Source organism: Dipteris shenzhenensis, chromosome 28, assembly GCF_047967505.1.
Source record: "Dipteris shenzhenensis isolate YYH24624 ecotype China chromosome 28, Dip_SZ_1.0, whole genome shotgun sequence".
Classification (NCBI taxonomy): domain Eukaryota; kingdom Viridiplantae; phylum Streptophyta; class Polypodiopsida; order Gleicheniales; family Dipteridaceae; genus Dipteris; species Dipteris shenzhenensis.
In genome coordinates, this window is record NC_141623.1 from 47,534,108 (window position 1) to 47,542,106 (window position 7,999).

Consider the following 7,999-nt stretch of genomic DNA (forward strand, 5'->3'; position numbering starts at 1 on the left):
GCAGTTGGACCCAATAAACTAAGAACCAATGTCATAAGGGAGTAAAACTTTACAACTGTGTGGAAGGTATGTAGTTACACCACATTTAAAAAGTTTCATGGTCATGATATCATAATTAGTATCTATATTCCAAACTTTAAGGCTCAATTTATGTGCAAGCACATTTCACCATTTCGGAGGAACACATGTAAGGGGTAAATAATTTCACAAGTCATGGAATGCATAGTGTGCGCCTAATGTGCAATCCAAATTAAAGTGTTTATTGTAAGTCTTAGTTATCTCATTATTTATGTGATGGAGTTATAATTCAAATTTATGCTCACTAGCATAAGATAAATGACTTTTATAATTTGATAATAATTATGTATAATCTCATGATTTGTACAATTAATAACTAGAGACCTTCCATGCATAAGCTAAAAAACATATTCTAGTACTAGTATATTAGAGCACTAATGCAGTACTCATATAGTACTATATTAATAATGATATAGTGCCATCTATTTCTATTAAGTACAAATATAGTGGACTGTTTGTTTCTAGTCTAGTACTAATATATTAGAGCAGTAATATAGTATAGATATATAACAATAAGACAATATTATCTATTTCTTTATAGTATTGATATAGTACTAATAGAGCATTATTCTAGTATTCATATATTAGACTACTAATGCCTATTAATATACTACTAACATAGTACTATCACAGTACTAACATAGCACTATTTGTTTCTATTCCAGTACTGATATATCAGAGCACTAATGTAGTACATCTCCGTCTCCATGCTAGTTGCACATGTCTGGCAGTTTGAGAAGGTGTATGGGATCAACAATCTGGGACTTGTGGCATTGCTCCAAAAAGAGGTGGTTTTTGAGTCAACTTGTTAGCACGATAGTTGGCTGAATACGCAGTGGACCGGTTCGCCACATATGATGATGCTCGCGATGCATTCTTGAGATGGTTTCCTAGGGAAAAAACGATTCCGCAAACTCTAGATAGATTGCACTGCTTGGATCAGGGAGATTAGGATGTGGACGAATATGCGTCCAAATTCAACTTACTCATTGAACATGTGCCTGCAAATGAACGGCCTGCTCAGGAGGTACTGAATGACTTCTTCATTTCGGGGCTATCATGGGATCTGTGGACAACATTGGCCATAGTTGATCAGACACAAGCAACGCTCGAGGCGGTCATGGCACAAGCAGTGCGGGCAGGGGATTCGTTGCATGGGAGGACATCCAAGAACCGCAAATCCACGAAGAGTAAAGCCAAGAAGAAGATGCCAAAATCCAAGAAGTCAGACGATAGTGATGCAGACATGGAGGTGACCAGCTCGGAAGATACCAGCTCAAAGGAATCTAACTCAGAAGCAGAAATGAAGACCCATAGAGCCTCTAAAGGGGGCAAGGGCACTCCAGTGGCTTCTGGAGAAGGATCAATACCTTAAGGCTTGAAGGGTATTTGGTGCGCTCATTGCTGCAATCCTGGTTACTCCGCAGTCGAGTGTGCTCTTAATGCGAATTGGTGCGCGATTTGCTTGACTAATACACACAACACAGAGGAATGCCATTGTAATGGGCACGGCCAGAGAGCAGTTGGTCAGCAGCAAGATGCAGTTGTGTCTTTTGTTCAAGAAGAGCGGCAACAGTAAGCGTTTCAGCCACAACAGCAATCGTTTCAGCCACAGCAACAGACGTTCCAATGAGGCAGAGGCGACGGTGGCCGTAGAGGCAGGGGTTGGTCAAAATTGATAAAAAACCTCTCTATTTTGCTTGGGTGAAGGCCATTGGCGGAACGAATGCTTGGAGGCTGAGGAATGGAATCGGCAACGTGCGGAGTGCCAAAAGATGTCCGAGAAAATGCCCAGCACTTCGATGGCACACATTGTTGATGATGTGCCCAGGGATTAGTATAATCACCCATGCTGATACCAAGTTGCAAGGACCCCGACTCCCAAGAAGGGTGACAAGCTTCTAGATTGTCCAACCCAGAAACACGTCAGACACCAAGCTCTTTGTGAGTTGGTGATGAGGGAGCCACCATTAATGCCATTGGCAGAGTCCGCAACGACGCCCAGTGAAGCACGTAAGGTGCAGTTTGTGGAACCAATTCTCCAATAAGAGGTGGAGACTCAAGCCAAGTTCAAGCTACACTTACCAGGGAATGGTCCAAAGGCAGTCGAAGAAACTCCGTTGGTTGCAAACCAAGCCAAGAGGTGGGAAAATTCTCCCCAAAGGGAGCCAGTGTTGGAGTGCATTCTAGAGGCACCGATCCAAATTTCACTGGGAAGATTGCTTAACCTGGTTCTGGAATTCCACTGGCAATTGTTGCATTCCTTGCACACGAAGTCTAAACTAAAAGAGGTGAAGCTATGCCAAGCTGATTCATGCCCAGTTCCAACAGTCCCTCTGACCGACATGAGAATTCTGGTTTTATCCACAAAGGCACAAGGGCGGCAAAGCTATGCCAAGCTGATTGATGCCTAGTTCGAACAGTCCCTCTGATCGACATGAGAATTCCGATTATATCCGCAAAGGCAAAAGGGCGGGCTTTCTCTCTCTCTCTCTCTCTCTCTCTCTCTCTCTCTCTCTCTCTCTCCCTCTCTCTCCCTCTCTCTCTCCCTCTCTCTCCCTCTCTCTCTCCGTCTCTCTCTCTCTCTCTCTCTCTCTCTCCTACCCTTGTATTTTGAAAGGATTACAATTAAGAGATCAAATAGAGATATGCATTGCATCAAGAGGTCGAGAGAACAGTCATCATTTTATTTAGAAGGACATGTAGTGGAGAAATGATATAGATTACAGATAGGGAAGCATTATGAATATATCAATGGTATTCGATACATATTTGGCAAGGCAAATAGACTAAATTAGAATGGGTGTGGCATCGCTTCAAATCAATGGCATGAACAGTGTGATGATTATTCATTTTTAATAGTGCTGGTTTACATAGCTATGTGCAAGATGACAATAATACATTCTAGAGATTTGGCAAGTGTGAAGTGCCGTATTTAAAGCAAAGTTTTTTGTTAGACAGTTGTACCCTTCTTATGCTTCTGAGCACTAAGAAGAATGGCCGCCACTAAAGAAGTGAGTGTTGTATATGCAGTGATTAAGAGCACCCCATCTAAGTATAAGAATGGCCGCCACTAAAGAAGTCAGTGTTGTATATGCAGTGATTAAGAGCATCTCATCATGCTTGGTTCTGAATGTTAGGAGCACCCCAACATACCCTTTCAAGTATAAGAATGGCCACCACTAAAGAAGTGAGTGTTGTATATGCAGTGATTAAGATCACCCCATCGTGCTTGGTTCTGAATGTTGCGACATCGAGATATGCATCAATCGAATGGTACACGGAGATGTAGGTGTCCTTACCCATGAGGGAGTAGAGCATTCGAACAGGCATCAACATCCACTGATATGAAAAGGTTTTCTTCTTTTCGTCATACTTTTAATGTGAGATTGACTATCTATTCAATATTGGTGTCCAGCCCCATAGATCCTAAAGGGTCTCTCTCTCTCTCTCTCTCTCTCTTTGGACTTCCCTTCTATTCTGAAAGGATTACAATGAAGAGATCAAATGGAGATAGGTATTGCATCTAGAAGTCGAGAGGAGAACAATTATCATTTTATTTAGAAGGACATACAGTGGAGATGTAGAGATACTCAATACAGATAGACGAAGCATAATGCGAAATCAATGGGTTGTGATACATGTTTGGGAGGCAAATAGGCCAAATCAGAATGGGTGTGGCATCGCTTCAAACGAGTGGCATATATTTTTCATAATAGTCATGAACAATGTGATGATTATTTATTTCTAATAGTTCTAGTTTACATAGCTATGTGCAAGATGAAAATAATACATCCTATGTGAAGGGCCGTATTTAAAGCATAATTTTTTGTTAGATAGTGGTACCCTTCTTATGCTTTTGAGCACTAAGTATAAGAACGGCTGCCACTAAAGAAGTGAGTGTTGAATATGCAGTGAATATGATCACCCCGCCGTGCTTGGTTCCGAATGTTGCAACATCGAGATATGCATCGATCGAATGGTACGTGGAAATGTAGGCGTCCTTGCCCATGATGGAGTAGAGGATTCGAACAGGCATCAACGCCCATTGATATGCAAAGGGTAACCAATGAGTGAAGCCCATGGCATCAAACGTAGCATCCAAGAACCAATCACTATGAACTGATGCTACTACACCATCCACGATGATAGTGCCACCCATGGTCAAAGGGTTGTATAAGTCGTGCCTCCTTGTTGTAGAGACCTCTGCATATGCATGCACAGGAGGAGCATTTAGATTTTAGGCTACGCAAAGACTGATCACACCTTGCATAAATGTGCTCATTACAATGAATGGCCTACAGGGTTTTAAGAGAGAAGTGTACCTTTGACCACATAAGGAAAGACTTTCTCCTTTGAAATGTGAACATGTTCTTGACTCGTGGCCCACACAATGTCCTCGATCTCAATATCTTGGGCACGCTTATAAACTATATTGCCATTCTTATGAGACGCAGGTATGAAATGAAGGCCGGTGAGTCGAATGGTGTTGGAATGTGAAGCTGAATGTCTGATGGGCTCCGCAGTGATGGCAATAAAGATGGCAGTTACGTTGGCATCCTTGTGGCCGAAAGCATAGACATCTTGGTAGCTAATGATCCCGTTCTCACCCCATACAGCTATCTGTTGCATGCAGAGAAATGGGTGGGATCAGTAGTATGCTGGCAAATGCTGAGTGTTATGATAGGTAGTTGAGCAATGAGGACACAGTGGTGGTGGTGCATGTAGGCATGCAACGGAGATTATTAAAGGCATTCGAAGACGATGCACACCTGATCACCAAGCTGGAGCTCGGACATACGTTTGGAGGTGCCGCGATGGGTTTCGACCGTGGCATCACCTACACACACATGAATTCGAAGAGAAGGTGAGCATGCGCGTGGCGGAGAATGCAAGCATTCCTGTGGTGGGGGAATCCTCGATTCCTAGCTTTACTTTTAATACGACCCGTGCTAATTCACCTGGGAAGCAGTTGCTGATACATCCACCGAAAGCACCGAGGGCGGCATACACGCCCAGCACGCCAGCAACACAAAATGGTGCTAAGGGACCGAGGGATAGGCACTCAGCACTACCCAAGACTCCTCCCACTGCCCTTTACGTTAGAACAGATTGGTAAGGGACCGAGGGATAGGCACTCAGCACTACCCAAGACTCCTGTTACAAAAGTGAGTTCCTCTATGAGAAAACGACCCAAGATAAGGGAGATTAGCAGGGCGGTTAACATCATATATTGCAGCCCTTTACGTTAAACAGATTCCTTGCCTGTGCTTGCGCCGCTCTGACAGTTGAGCAATTTCCTCATTCCTAGCAGCTTGCGCTTAGAACCACCATTATACGAGTTGTAGATGCTGGTTACGTCATCCCCAGTAATGTAAACGGCGCAGCCTGTAGAGCCCGCATTGCTAGGGCAGACGATCTGATGAGAATCATCCACCCGCACTCCATGAGTAAGTATGGAAGTAGTATGTGGAGGTGGGTGGTGTACTGATGAAAAATGAAACGAGCGCCCGAGTTGCAGTGGGATGCGGAGGATTCAGGAACTCACAGCACTTTTGCGATGGTAGTTATCAATGAACACGAACTCCGTGCCGGATCCGTCGCTAGCTGCGAGACAGCCGCCTGTCGCTTGGAGCTGGATGGTCGAGCATCGAGCACAAATGAGTTCTGGGTACTAGGAGTGTTTATGCAAAAGTAGTCATGTCTCTAATGATAGACGTCGACTCTCACCTGCAATGTGAGATCCTCGGAGCCGCCCCAGTCGTTGCTAACGCTAGCCATGAACGTGATGGTGCCACTGTTGACAATCTCTTGGCAAGCTGCAACGATGTTATCTGACGGAACCGCTCCCCACAGCAAGGCAGGCGTGTTTGTAGCCAAGAGCGAACTGGCAATCTGGTTGCCAACGGTGCCGACGAAGGTGTTGGGGCCGGAAGAGGAACTTGAAGGGGTGGTGGCGGAGATGGTAAATTGAGCGAGGGCGCCGCCATGCGGCTGGAAAACTAGTAGCTGAAGAAAGGCAATAGCTGAGATGAGGAGCCGAGGACGAGTGTGGCTGTGGCTGATCTGCATCTCGGTGCTGGGAGACATTAGACAGCTAGAGTAGCTAGACTGAAAAGCTCAGCGGAGCGATCAGAGGATATGTTGCAAGTTGGACAGAAATGCTGAGGCTGTGTGCAATCTGTTTGTGTGTAGGTAGCTGAGAGGTGTGCGTTTATATAGCCGAGGAGGGGTGCCTCTGCGAGAGTGGCGTGCATGGACCGCCAAGCCTGAGTCGCTCGTGACTCGTGTGCGGTCAAAATGAAGTCGAGGATGTTTTGCTCCTTAAGGCACCATGGTCCATTGACTTAAAATAACGGGCAATCTTGAGAGATCTAAGCAAGACAAGCCTATCCACATTGGATTGAACTTTCACATGAGCAACTTTCTCCGATCTCTCTTCTTTTGGAAAAAAAGTGTCAACAGCTTGTCATTACCTCATGTGCTTCTTGCTTTGCCCTTGGTACAACCACACTTAGGCATGTGTAGAATTGAATGAGCTCTTCAACCTATTCCGTAGTGGCAGTTCTTTGGAGAGTGTTTACAGGCCTCCCCATGTATTCCATAATATTCTGGCCCTCATTAGCATCTCCAATGTTGATGTTATCTTCCGCAAGGAAACAAAATCATGATTGAATGTTTCCGACTCATTTAGATATAATTTATACTCGCAACAATCAAAGATGCATATCAATGCGGTATAGACATGCAACTCAGGAACCCTTTCAAAGGTCTCTTGGGTAATTCTTCATTGATGGAGTGCTTCTCTAGCAAACCTGTTGCATGGATATGTGTCGCATAGGCAACACATTAAGAAAACTATCTTTGTTCGCCTCAGTAGATGTCCATCTACATCTGCACCAGATGTATCCACGCCTGAAATTCTTGTTCCAAGAAATTTGGTGAAGACTTCTTGAAAATCTCTATGACTTCTCAAACAAATAGCTTCATCCATAGCCATTCTATGAGGTATAAGGAGAGTTGGATGGAGAACTACACTTGATGTTACTCGTGTCCTCCCATCTATAAGTGCATTGAAGATTTTTGTTGCAAAGGATCTGAATGTCACCCCCTTTGGCCACTAGAGGAGCATTCATCCACCAACTCTTTAGCAAGATCCCATTCATACAAAAAATAAATCAACTTCTTTGGAGGGATGACATTTTCGGTAGCACCTATAAGGAAGGTCAGAAACACAAAGCTAAATACATGGCAAATTAACAAAAACTAATATTACGATATTCTAGATAAATTTATGAAAATTAGCACGTTCAAATACATGAGAAATAACAAGTTTAGATACATGACAAGTAACAAAAACAATTAGAACACTCAGTCATAAAAAATCACGACTATCATGTAGATAAAAATAGGCTATGCACATTTGCAGCTATCCTTCTCGTTTTGTGCTTATTGTGCACATTCACACTTATCCTTCTCATTGTCCTTCATTCCTTCTAGAACGTCCTTCTGGTTGTCCATCATCCCTTTTGAGATGCCCTTCTAGCTGTCCCTCTGTCTGTCCATCATTCGTTCTAGGATGTCCTCTACCAGAACATCCTTGCCCAGAAGCTTCACAGCTTGGTCTACAATGGCATCCAACATCTGTACTGCCTCTTCAAAACTGTCTGAGTCAGGTTGGTTCCTATCTCTAAAGTGTAAATTAAAGTCCAGTTAGCATACATTAGGTACAATCAAAATTAAGCACATACCCATTTTACCTTTTATCTTCTTAGCTGCTGTACAAGGATCTTATAGCTTTTGTTTTTTTTTGTTCTACTTCTCTCTTCATCGAAGTAGGAGCCACATCTGACCTGCATATTTTGAGGTGATTTTACCTTGTGAAACAAATAACAAATTACAAATTCGTCAATTACTTATA

The 7,999-nt window shown here is 43.5% G+C and overlaps 1 pseudogene; it reads right to left on the reverse strand.

Annotated features, from left to right (window-relative positions):
* Positions 1-3,910: 3,910 nt before the first annotated feature.
* LOC147883640 (uncharacterized) lies at positions 3,911-6,150 on the reverse strand (annotated as a pseudogene).
* Positions 6,151-7,999: the final 1,849 nt, after the last annotated feature.